This window comes from Ambystoma mexicanum, chromosome 1p (genome assembly GCF_040938575.1).
Source record: "Ambystoma mexicanum isolate Mex_15411 chromosome 1p, UKY_AmexF1_1, whole genome shotgun sequence".
In the NCBI taxonomy this organism is placed as follows: Eukaryota; Metazoa; Chordata; class Amphibia; order Caudata; family Ambystomatidae; genus Ambystoma; species Ambystoma mexicanum.
The window spans coordinates 689,775,594-689,787,776 of NC_090921.1; the positions used below are offsets into that span (position 1 = coordinate 689,775,594).

Below are 12,183 nucleotides of genomic sequence, written 5' to 3' on the forward strand. Positions count from 1 at the left end.
AGTCAGGGTACAAGGGTTTCACTACTTACTGGACAGGAGTGCATATGCTAGGTACATGGATTGAGTAGGAGGAGATAGGGTTACACCTGGTGATACCGTGAGCCTTTTGGGCGCATTGCCAATGAGTTATAATCTTACATTTTTCTCCAGTGTACCAGGAGTGGAAGCCCCAGTGCCAACTATGCCCTGCCGGATCAGAGGCGTGGCTTCTTCGCCATGGTACATGTCGCCGCAGTGCATTTGGTGCACTGCTCCTTTTGATGCAGCCTTCTGGCAGTGGCCAGTCAGGTGCAGGGCCTTATGGGCGCTGATAAGTTTTGGTATTTAAAGTATAGCTGCATTTTCTGAGCGCGCACGGTATGCCTTATATCTATTGTCACCATAGCCGTTATAGGGACGAGCTCTGGTCACAGAGGCTTCCTCAAGGACCATAGGGCGCCGTCATGTAGATACCGGGGCTGCCCCCAGTGCCTGGGTGGTGTTGTCTCATGCCTTGGGGCGCTCGCAGGCATGGCGTGTGCACTCCAGAGGGAGGGCATGAAGGGCTGCAAGGCTCAGTGGCAACAAACAAGGGAGCCGAGACCCGTGTCAAATTGTGGTGTGCGCAGCTCACTATTTGACCCGGAAACCCCGAATCACGCCTTCTTTAATCCCTCGTCACTGCTTCTGCGCAGTGTCGTGCGTGATGTGCATATGGGAAGGGGGTACCTGTGACAGGACATAACATCCCTCTTCTTTTCTACATGTAACAATAAACTTAGACACACATCTTAATGATGTCTTAACGAGGGGGCTGGTGCTTCCCTCAATGGGTGCCTGTCATGGTGTTGGGCACTGGCGTAACGTGTGCCCCTGCACCGCTCACCTTGGGCAAAAAACAACATTTAAAAAATGTTTTAGTCACTCTGCCTTCATAAAGAAATTATTACGAAGGCAGAGTGACTACAAAAAGAAACTATTTCTTTATGAAGTCCGAGGACTCCCCCCACCCCATGACATGAAAGCTTCTAGGCTGGAAGCCTCCATGTCATGGGGTGGGGGCGACCCAAGGAGATCGACCAAAGAATAAAAAAAATGGGGACAAGTCATGCATCCATTTGCATTCAAACTGCCACAATAGTTCATGAACTACTCTACCAGGGTGGCTTGCAGCGGTGACATGTCCATATCATGGAAGAGCCAAGTCAGCCCTGTGTAAATAATACCCTCCCTCAGCGGTGTCAAAGGGGAACGTGGTTTCCTTTTTGCAGTTTAGTAGTATCACAGCATATATGCCCAATTGACAAGGGCAGGGGTGTTTTGCTTCCCCACGCGTTCATGGCCCATTGGTGAGGCAGACTGGAAAACTTCAGGCCTAAATGTGCATGGGGGCACTCATCTGCCTCCCCACAAATGTAGGTCTGCTACAGCAGCATGCTGGAGCCACTCCGGGTCCACTGCACATGTTCAGGAAGCTCTCCCTGCTGCACAGTAGCCAGAGATCCTCATTGCAAGCGCCACCTGGAGTGCGGACTGGGGTTGTAGGTAAGAAAATAAAACTGATGTATGTATGTATGTATGTGTGTGTATGCGTGCATGAGAGAGTTTGTTGTCTTTAAGTGTACATATGAATGAGAGTGTATGTTGGTGTGCATGTGTCAATGAGAGAGTGTATGTTATATGGGTGCATGGGTGAATGAGAGAGTGGAAGAGTATGAATGCGTGTGGATCAGGGAGCGAGTATCTGATTGTGGGGTGTAGTTCCATTTGGGTAGTGGCAGCCAGGACATGTTTTCATACTGTTGCTTGGCATTTCTTACTGTCTCAAGGGTAAAGCCACCATGAGGAGTGTTCTTAAGGGACCATACTATCCTACATTTGTGGAGCCAGTCTGGACATGACATTTTGTACTGGGCAGCAAGGGTAAAGTCAGCATGATGAGTAAGTGGCCATACTGATCTACATTGGTGGTGCCAGCCTGGAAATATATTCTTACTCTGGAATGGAATTATTACTGGGTATCAAGGGTAAAACAAGCATGATAAGTGTTCAGAGGTGGCCATACTTGTCTACATTGATGGAGCCAGTCTGTGCATATTTGCTTACAGTGGCATGGCATTTTCGACTTGGCATTAAGGGTAAAACCAGCCTGAAGAGTTTTCTTAAGTAGACCTACTGGCCTAAATTGGTAGGTCTATAGATATTTTCTTGCAGTTGCAAGGCATATTTTACTGGCAAAGCCAACAAGAGAATTTTCTTACATGGGGATACTTGTATATAAATGGCAGAGTGTGAGGAATTCGACCATCCACATGTAGAGTGTGCGCTTGAATGGGCTTTTTTTGAAATTTTTTATGAAATATAATGATGGGAGATCACCCTCTGGAAAATGTGTGGGGCTATTCCACACACATTTTGTTGTGCTTGCCGCAAAATAAACATTTAGTCACATGTACTCTGGATGGACACAGCCTACTGGCGCAGTCCTCCTGTCATGTTCTGTTGGAATGTAACAGCCACGGGTACATCAAAGCATCTCAACAAGGGGTAAGGCAAAACCTTCCTACTGTCATGGCCAGCCTCATTAACTCACAAAGGTTCCATGAATCCACCCTTTCCCTTGTCCGCCTGCTGATGGCAGAGCATACTGATGAGAAGTTAACTGAAGCAGTCCTGAGGGAGGCATGGTTGCAGGAATGACAAAGGAAAGGATACCCAACACCCCTTTTGATATGCCTCTGTGCCAACTTGAAGTCTGCTCCTGCCTCTTAGTTTCAAGGGTAGTGAAATGGCATGCAGTATCTCATTGGTATAATTTAGTACTTTTATTAATGCATGTGTTTAGATAGCTAGAGCTATGGAACATCGAATGCTGTAGGAAGAAGGATGCTAGAATGTAGAGGATGAGGAATGATACACTGCAAATAGCAATAAATAGCAGTTATGTTCTGAGTGTATAGATGACCATTGGGTTAATCCTAATACATAAATAAACCCTTTTAATCCCCAATGCGTGTGAGAGGATATTTCAGTGGCGGCGAGGATGGAATTAAGAGGAATGGCAGCCCACCGAGTAGCCGTTTCATGTGATGAAGATTTCCCATTTTGAATAAGCAGAAGTTTTGTGGGAAGAATTTGAATTGGAAAAAGAAACAAAAACAAGTGGATTCCCTGCATGGAAGTAAGTCAAGCACTTGCTGCAATTACAAGCCATTATTGAATGAAGTAACTCCACGTGTCTCCTTTAGAATTGGACATACCCTAAAGTGAGCCAGTTGCTTATTTTAAGTACCAGATGCAGCTGCAAGCTTAAATATACTGCCCGCCAAGCTACCGCTTGTATATGCGAAAGTGACCGTTACACTGAGATTTTTTTGAGAACGGCATTAAACTGAAATTGTTAAAGGATATTTAGTTACAGTCACAATAATTAATTTCAGCCGTGATATTATGTTGGACAGCTCAACTGATGATCATAACTGTGCCATATTTAGCATAAACAGAAGTCCATATTTGTCAAGACTGCTAATATATAAATGCTATCATCTCGAGCGGCATTGAGGAAGTTGCATCTTTCAAAAACATTGCGAAGTGCATCATTTAAAGTGATGTTTGCTTACCGATGCGGCACGAGCCGTAATGGTCTGTATGATCACATGGGGAAATAAGCTAGTATTACGTGTCCTTTCAGAGAAAAGGACTTAAAGGCGTACCCCAACGTGATTCCATTTTGTTTCAGAAACGCCTTAGTAACGCTGTGCATGAGACAAGAACGATCAGACTATACATACGTGTAACAAACAAAGTATTACATCGATCCGATGTAGATTAAAAATGGAATAACTTTATTCACAATAACAAAACAAACTATTACTGGTGAAAAAGATTTATAGCATGAAATGCTTTACAGATAAATTATGACCTAGTGTTTCACACTATTACTACACAAGAGTCAACTAAATATTAACATAAACGTCAAGTTACAAGAAATGAAACTAGTATGAAAGCAACAAATACACTACTTGAAATACATGGAAAAGATGTTTTAAATATACAAATAATCAAATAAATGGACAGACAGAACATACATTCAATCTACATTTAAGAAACCTGAGAAAACCACAGAGGATATAACTATATATACATTTTGAGACAAAAATAAAGGAAAAGAAACATACTCGGTCACAATGCAGGGGATACCACCTCCTGATTATTTCTTGAATACAAAAGGAGAGCCAAATATTCCATGGAAAAGATGGAAAAAAAGGTTTGATCAATATGTCCTAGCTGCCCATGGCTTGCATTTTTCTAATGAAAGAAAAAGATGTCTTTTGATTCATTGGGCCTCATTCCGAGTAGGGCGGTAAGGGTTAACGGTCACAGGTAACGAGACTGGTGCCGTTAAACCCTTTCCGCCCTACTACGAGTTCCCTTTGTGGGTCCTTCCTTAATGCCTGCTTTTAGCAGGTGTTAAGGACGGGACCCGCAAAGGGACTCCGGGGTCAATAACTGTACCGTAATTTACGGTACATTATTGCCGCCTTCCCATTGAGCCCTATGGGGGCTCAAATGGGAATGGGGAATGTCCCTGGTGAATGGGGAATTACCTGTCCCTCCGACCTCGGAATGGACCGGTAATTACTCCATTCACCAGGCCTGAGTTTGGACGAGTTCGGAGGCACCCATGCCGCAAATAGCGGCGTGGTTACCTCTGAACTCGGAATGAGGCCCATTGTTTAGGAAATTGTGGCAGGAACAATTTGAGAATTTACCTGCACTATCTGAGGAGGAAGCATATGGTCTTACAGAGTATAAAACATTCATTAAAGCATTTGATAACCATTATGAAAACTGTAAGCATTATTCTAGAAAGATATCATGTTGGCAAGCGCAAGCAGGAAGAGAATGAAACAGTGGAACAATTTATCACAGCTCTGAGTGGTTTAGCCACATCATGTGAGTTTGGGAATACACTTGATAAGAGACTTCGTGATCAGTTCAGGTTGGAGTGTAGGGACAGCAAAATTAGGGAAACACTGTGGTCCAAGGGGAACCCTGCCTTAGAAGAAGTAATCAGAGTTGTGAAGGAGGTGGAGCACACCAATAAGTGTGTAAAGGAACTCGAAAGGAGAACAGAGGATGAGAATAAGAAAGAACGAATAGCACATGTTCCCGAGGTACTAGCTGTGCAAGGAAATGAATATACCAGGAACAAAAGTTTGGTCAAGAAAGATATGTCACATGTGAAGAAGAAATATCAAAAGGGCAAAGAGAAAGGAGAAGCAAGTGATAAATGTAGATTTTACAGGTGTGACAGTTTATTTCATTTAGCCACCAGTGACAAATGTCCGGCTATAAAAGGGTTATGCACAAGATGCAATAGGAGAGGACATCTCACTATTTGTTGCAGAACTAAAAAGGAAAATATAAATTGTTTGGAAGAACTATGCGAGAGTTTTGAAGATTGTACTTTTGCGGTTGAAGATTTTGTGTCATGTGGAAACTACAATGATGATGATGCTGATAGGGGAAAGGCAATGGCTATGATTGGGTTAAATAGTGAGTAACTTAATATGGTAATAGGTGCAAAATATACTCTATTACCCAAGTTTTTGTTTGATAAGTACATTGAAACTAGCATCAACCTAAATGTGATTGATATCAAACCAGTTGCCTATGGAGGAAAACGTATTGAACATATTGGTTGGTTTAGGGCAGTGATGAAGTTTGAAGACAAATCAGCTAAATGAAATGTATATGTCACATTGAAATTAATAGAAAACCTCTATTAAGTTGGTCTCACCAAGCCAGATTGAAAATAAAATTAGACCCCAGTGTGGAGGAGTCAGTCTAGGCTGTGGATCAGGAAGCACAAAAAAGACCTTTTTAATGAACATATAGTATTCAGGGAAGAACTGGGGGTGGTAAAGGATTTTAGCCATGAAATCAATTTAAAGAATCATGAAGTTTCAGGTACAGAAATTAAGGCCGGTACGATTAAATAAAATAAATAAAGTATGCTGTAAAAGAAGAACTTGAAAGAGTGGTGGCTGATGATGTGATTGAAAGAATTGAGTCATCGGAATGGGTGTCACCATTGGTTATAGTGTACTAGCCAAATAGAAAATTGAGGTTGTGCATGGACCTTAGATGTGTAAATAAATGTGGTATTACCAATAGACATCCTTTACCGAGCATGGCTGAAATGTTGGGTACTATTAGAGGTGCAAAGATTATGAGTACGTTGGATCTGAGGTCCACTTACCATCAGGTAATGTTACATCCTTTGTCTAGAGACATCACTGTGTTTATTACCAGTGAGGGTTTATTTTGTTGCAAGAGAATGCCTTTTGGTTTGGTTTCTGCTTCAACAGTTTTCCAAAGGGTGATGTATCAACTTTTTCATCAAATGCAAGGTATTTTATGTTTTCAGGATGATGTTCTAATATATGGTAAGAATCAAATGGAACATGATGATAGAGTGTATAAAGTGTTAAACATATTCAAGAATGCTGGACTCACTTTGAGTAACGATAAATGTAAGTTCAATAGGTCTACCATATTGTATTTAGACCATGAGATATCAGAGAAAAGTATCAGACCAAACGAAGAATTAGTCAACAACATTGTGAATTTTGTTAGCCCAGATAACAAGGAGAATTTAATCTCATTTTTAGGGATGGCTGAGCTTTATGCAAAATGTATTCCAGACCTTGCGAGTAAGACATTTCACATGAGGAAATTAGTGAAAAAGATTGTGAGATTTGAGTGGAGTGAGGTCTGTGAAGACAAGTTCAATAAAATTAAGCTTGATATGAATGCTGCACCTACACTCAAATCTTTTAATCCTAACATCACTAGCACCATTACCACGGATGCTAGTAATCAAGGATTGGGGGTGGTATTATCGCAAATGAAAGGTGGAAGTGAGTATCCTATTTGTTTGCTTCAATAGTATTAAAGCAAGCTGAGGCAAATTATTTGACTATTGAGAAGGAGCCTTTGGCTGTTAAATGGGCTATTGAAAATTTTAGGTAATTTATCTGGTGAACAAAATTGTTGTGAGGTCTGACCACAAACCTCTTAAAGAGATTCTCACCACCAAAGGGTTGGACAAAACGTCATGTAGGATTAGAAAATGGGTAGCAAGTCTCCAAGAATATAATTTTGAGGTAGAATTTACACAAGGTGTTAAAAATAAATCCGCTGATTGCCTATCAAGAATAACCAATGTGGTAGAAAATGGTGATGATGATGAGAGTGGTGATGAGGAACAGATTTTAAGTGTATGTCAGGAGGTTGTTTCTGAGAATGAATGGCTGCAAGCTATGGATTTGGATGAAACTCTTACAAAGGTGAGGGAGTTGCTCAATACCGGTGAAAAAAGTAATGCGATCAGAAAAGGTTTTTTGCCAGATGCCGTGAGACATGTTATGTTAGGTTATGTTAAGGCATTTATAAAGTGCACCTGTTAACCAAGGGCTGATGGGCGTGGACTTACACACAGGAAACATATAACAAATGGGGGACATGACAAAGCTCATAGTAATAATAGGCAGAGGCGGGTATGACCCCTGTCTTGTTTCACCAGAATTACTCTGTGATACTTTAAGTTTAAGAATATATATATTATCTGATCTTAATGTCCTAGCGTTATCTTTCAGGGCAATGGCTTCCTTCAGATAGGATGGCATTTGACACATGATACATTTGTGGGTAATGAGAAGAAGCCTAAACAAAACTCTTTCCCCAATCAGTAGACAATGAAGGCTCTTTCTAGCTTCAGAAAAATGATCTCTTTTAATTAGGCCCTTCACTACTCTCACCGCCCCATTCTGAATCACCTGGAGGCGTTGAATTTCTGCCTGCGGGATGCCGACCAATAGGCTACAACCATAATCCAATTTTGATCCAATAATAGCCCTTGCCAAGGTTTCTGAGTTTTTTTCGGAGATAAGAGGTTGTAGGTGGCGGAAGAGTTTTATGAAATATGAGGATGACGAAATAAGACTATTCATCTGGGCCTTCATATTCATATGTTTGTCCAGGTACACACCTAGAGGCTTAACCTTATTCAAGACCTCCATGACACAATTATCCAAATTAAAATTCTTATAAATGACCCCTAATTTATCCAATTTACTGAGAGAGCCCACTAGAAGAAATTCAGTTTTGGCACTATTCAAGGCCAGCCCATTAGAGGCCATCCAATGTTGGATTTTTAGATAGATTCTATTGATGAATGCTTCATCTTTTTGATGTATGCCTGAAATAGGTAGAAGACATTGTGTATCATCTGCATAATTAGCGAATATGATCCCCTCCTCTTCCAACATCTGGAAGAAGGGGATCATAAAGATGTTATAAAAACATGGTGACACCCAAGCTCCCTGTGGAACCCCATACAGTAGAGGCATAGGATCAGCTTCTACCAACTCATTGGCAACTCAAACTTGTCTGTCTTTCAAGAAAGAAGATATCCATTGTATTGCTTCTTCCGAGAAGAATGTGTTCTCTCTTAACCTGGTGGTCAAGATGGAATGGTCCACCAGGTCAAAAGTTGCGGAGAGATCTAAGATCATCAAGAGGGCAATCTGACCCTTATCCATGCCTTGAATAAGGTGAGATTTAAAGGCAAAAAGAGCTGTCTCAGTTGCATGGTTGGTGCGAAAGCCAGGTTGGTATTTGTGCAAAATTAGATTTTGTTCCAAAAATACAGATATTTGATTATACGCGACTTGATCTAAATTTTTTAAAAGAAAGACAGTATTCGTAATCGGTCTGTAGTTTGGCTTTTTCAAGAGAGACGTAATCCACACATTTTTTAAGTTGTCTGGCACTAGATTTAACTGAAATGAAGCGTTGAAAATGTTGTGAGTGTCCCGGAATTAAGATGGGTAGGCATGCCTTGATTATGGTGGAGGAACAAGGGTCTCCTTTGCAAGTTGTGCTTTTGAGTTGGCTGATGGTTTTAGCTAATTCATCTTCAGAGATGCGCCTGAATCTAAATGTGGGCAGGTCTTTATACTTATCTTTCGGGCAGTATACCTTATCTTCCTGTTCTGGTATATTCAGGACAAGTTTTTTTGTCTCTACTGTTTCTTGAATTTTTTCTAATTTATTGGACACGGCTAATTGAATTTCAGTGCATGCTTTATTTTTGACAATCGAGTCTTGTGTGGGTCGTGGGATATGTGTTTGTTCTTTTAGAATTTTAAAAAACTCTTCACAATCAGATTTAGCATTTTTGATTCTGTCATTCAATGCCTCCTTTTTTGCTATTAAGACCGCTTTTGTAAAGTCTGCTGCCACATTTGATATGCTTCTAGATTGCTTGGAGATTTATCATTTCTCCATGCATGAAAAAGTTAGTTTTTCTTGGCTTTGAGTTCTAACAAATCCTTAGAAAACCAATTGTTTTTATGTTCTGTTAATTTCATTTTAGTTTTAATAGGGGCAAACTTCTCTGTAGCTGTCTTTAGAGAATTTGTCATTGAAACTGACATGTCTTCAGGATTAATTAAATTTCCTATATCCGTGTTCAGAGAGACTCTGCCCAAGGACCTAGGGCATCTTTGTTCAGGTTTTTGCAGCTTCTACTAGTTACAAATGATTTCAGATGAGAAGATATTTCCATAAAAAATACCATTTGTGGGATGTATTCAATGAGTTACATGTGCATAAGGGTTTGGTTTTGAGGATTGGAAAACTGTATCCGCCCGTAGGGGTGAGGGAAAACATTTTACAGATATCCCATGAGGGAGCCAAGTGTCAGAGTTTTGGTGGCCTGTGGTTGATTTGGAGGTAGAGAGACTCATACGTGACTGTTACAATTGTGAAGATTCAGATAAAGGATATGTGGCTAGACAGATGCCTATGACCATAACTTCAATTCCCACCATACCGTGGGATATAGTTGGTTTAGATATTGTAGGTCCCATAGCAAGTCAAGGTAACTTAAAATATTGCATGGTACTTATAGACATGTTGTCCAGGTGGGTAGAAGTAGAGTGGGTGCAGAACATTTGTTCAAAAAATGTTATTGTGGTTTTGGACTGAATTTTTAAACGTCAAGGGTATCTAACCACTATAATCACTGACAATGTGGTCCAATTGGTTTCTCAAGAAATTAGTTTGTTTCTGAATGAAAATGGAGTAGAGCATAGGACAAGCTCTATTTATTATCCCCAAACCAATGGGATTGTAGAGAGGTTCAATAAGATTATTAAAAATAGTATCAGGTGTGCATTGGCCAATAATACCGATTGGAAGGAAGCAGTTGAAGATACCATTATTGCACATAGATTTACGCCACATTCCACCACTGGAATTTTGCCTTTTGAAATACTAAGGGGTAGGAAACCCAATACAAGACTGTGTCCGGCATGGTTGGGCAGAGCGTCCGTTAAGAATTTTGATTGTGAAGAGGGGAGCAAAAGGGTGTTACAAAGACAGGAGTATAATAAACGGTTGTTTGATATGAGGAATGCTGTTAAAGAGACGCAAATTGAAGTGGGTAATTGGGTGAGAATAAAACTCCTGGGAGTCACTGTCAGAGGTTTGATTAAATGGTCAAATCCTCTTCAAACTGTTAAAAAGGTCCATGGGGCCATCAAAGTATCAGATGGAAGAATTTGGAATCTTAACAGAGTTTGTAAATGTTGAAGACAAGAATGTGGTATGAGAAATAATGTTAGTGACAGGAGTGAGGTAGAACGAGTCAATGAGAGGCAAGTTTCTAGAAATGGTTGTAACAAACAAGTATGTACAAGACCATCATATCTCAAATATTATGTAACTTGAAACTGTATTTTATGTGTGCCTCAAAGATTTTACTGATTCATTGGAAACGATGTATTTTATTGTTAATAACTCACTGTATTAGGTTCTTCATTTTATTTAGTTTTATTTTATTGTTGGTACTTCACCGCATTAGGTCCTCTATTTATTTTAGTGGTTGTTCAATTATTTTGTTACTGTAAAGAAGAGAAGTGTGTAGTATCTCATTGTTATGATTTAGTACTTTTATTAATGCATGTGTTTAGATAGCTAGAGCTATGTAACATGGAATGTTGTTGGAAGAGGGATGCTAAAATCTAGAGGATGAGGAATGAGGCACTGTAAATAGCAGTTATGTTCTGAGTTTAGAGATGACCGGTGGGTTAATCCTAATACTTAAATAAACCCTTTTAATCACCAATGTGTGTGAGAGGATATTTCACATGTCTGGGGCAACTGTTTACAGTGGTCATCCCTGCAGGGGACCCCATTCAGGAAGGTATGAGCATGTGGTTTGGTGGCGACCATAAATCTGGTCTGACTGCTGCTTCAAGGGAGACCTGCCACTTTTAATCAGGAACCACAGAGAGCTCAATTAATCAGAGAGACATTTTGATCCACAACAGACAAGAAGATGGGTGGGACTTAGCAGTACATGCTGTAAACCCTTTACCCTTCCTGTTGCAAAGCACTCTGGTTATGACCTCATGCATAACAGAATATTGTTGGTGGGGACTCAGGATTGGTTCCTTAAGGTATGCTTAGCCTGCACCAATCACTGGGTCCCATTCTCTTCAAAAGAGGGCTGAGCCCCTCTCTCAGTAGATCATCCGACAACTTCAAAAGGAGTAAGAAGAAGGACTCATTTGGACGCTGGCTGAAGGCACAGTCTGCCTTACAGCTTCCGCCAGTGAAGGAAGGCCAGGATTTCCAAGAGAGAAGAAAGATCCATCCCCTAAACACATCCCAGGGAACAGAGGAGAAACCGAACTCAGAGGACCGGTCCAGCAGCTCCCGAAACGGGACCCAGCCAGCACAAAGTATGCCCTGCTAGGTTCTGCCAGCAAGTTTCCTCAGTGGGACGTGCCTGAGAGTCTCTGAACAATGGCCAAAGCTGTTGCCTGCAAACACTCTCCTCAGCTTTGGACCGTCCGCCTCAAAGGATGATCCAAACCCAGCAAAGAGCTAAGAGAAGGGTCATGACAAGCATCAACCAGCATCTATCTTTTAAGGACATTTTCTAGGCAGACGGGCACTCGAACCACGACCAGCTGCCCCACTGTTGTCACTAAAGTCATCTGAGATGCCTCGATCAGCATTCCAGATCTGCCAAACAACACAGAGACAATGATTCTTGACTCTGAGCCACCGTGTAGGGCAGCCTGCAGCCGTCCATCAAGCCTTGCTCGCCGAACTTCCTGCCGC

General features: G+C 41.2%; 1 long non-coding RNA gene across 3 annotated transcripts in view; it reads right to left on the bottom strand.

Moving 5' to 3' along the window:
• The window catches only part of LOC138579522 (uncharacterized), a 70,248-nt gene extending 66,585 nt beyond the window's left edge, over positions 1-3,663 (bottom strand). Inside the window, exon 1 of one of the 3 annotated variants that reach the window (XR_011304046.1) lies at positions 3,600-3,663. This is a non-coding gene — a long non-coding RNA (uncharacterized lncRNA). The remainder of the gene's footprint in view (positions 1-3,599) is intronic. The other 2 variants (XR_011304049.1, XR_011304042.1) reach the window with 2 other exon arrangements.
• Positions 3,664-12,183: the final 8,520 nt, after the last annotated feature.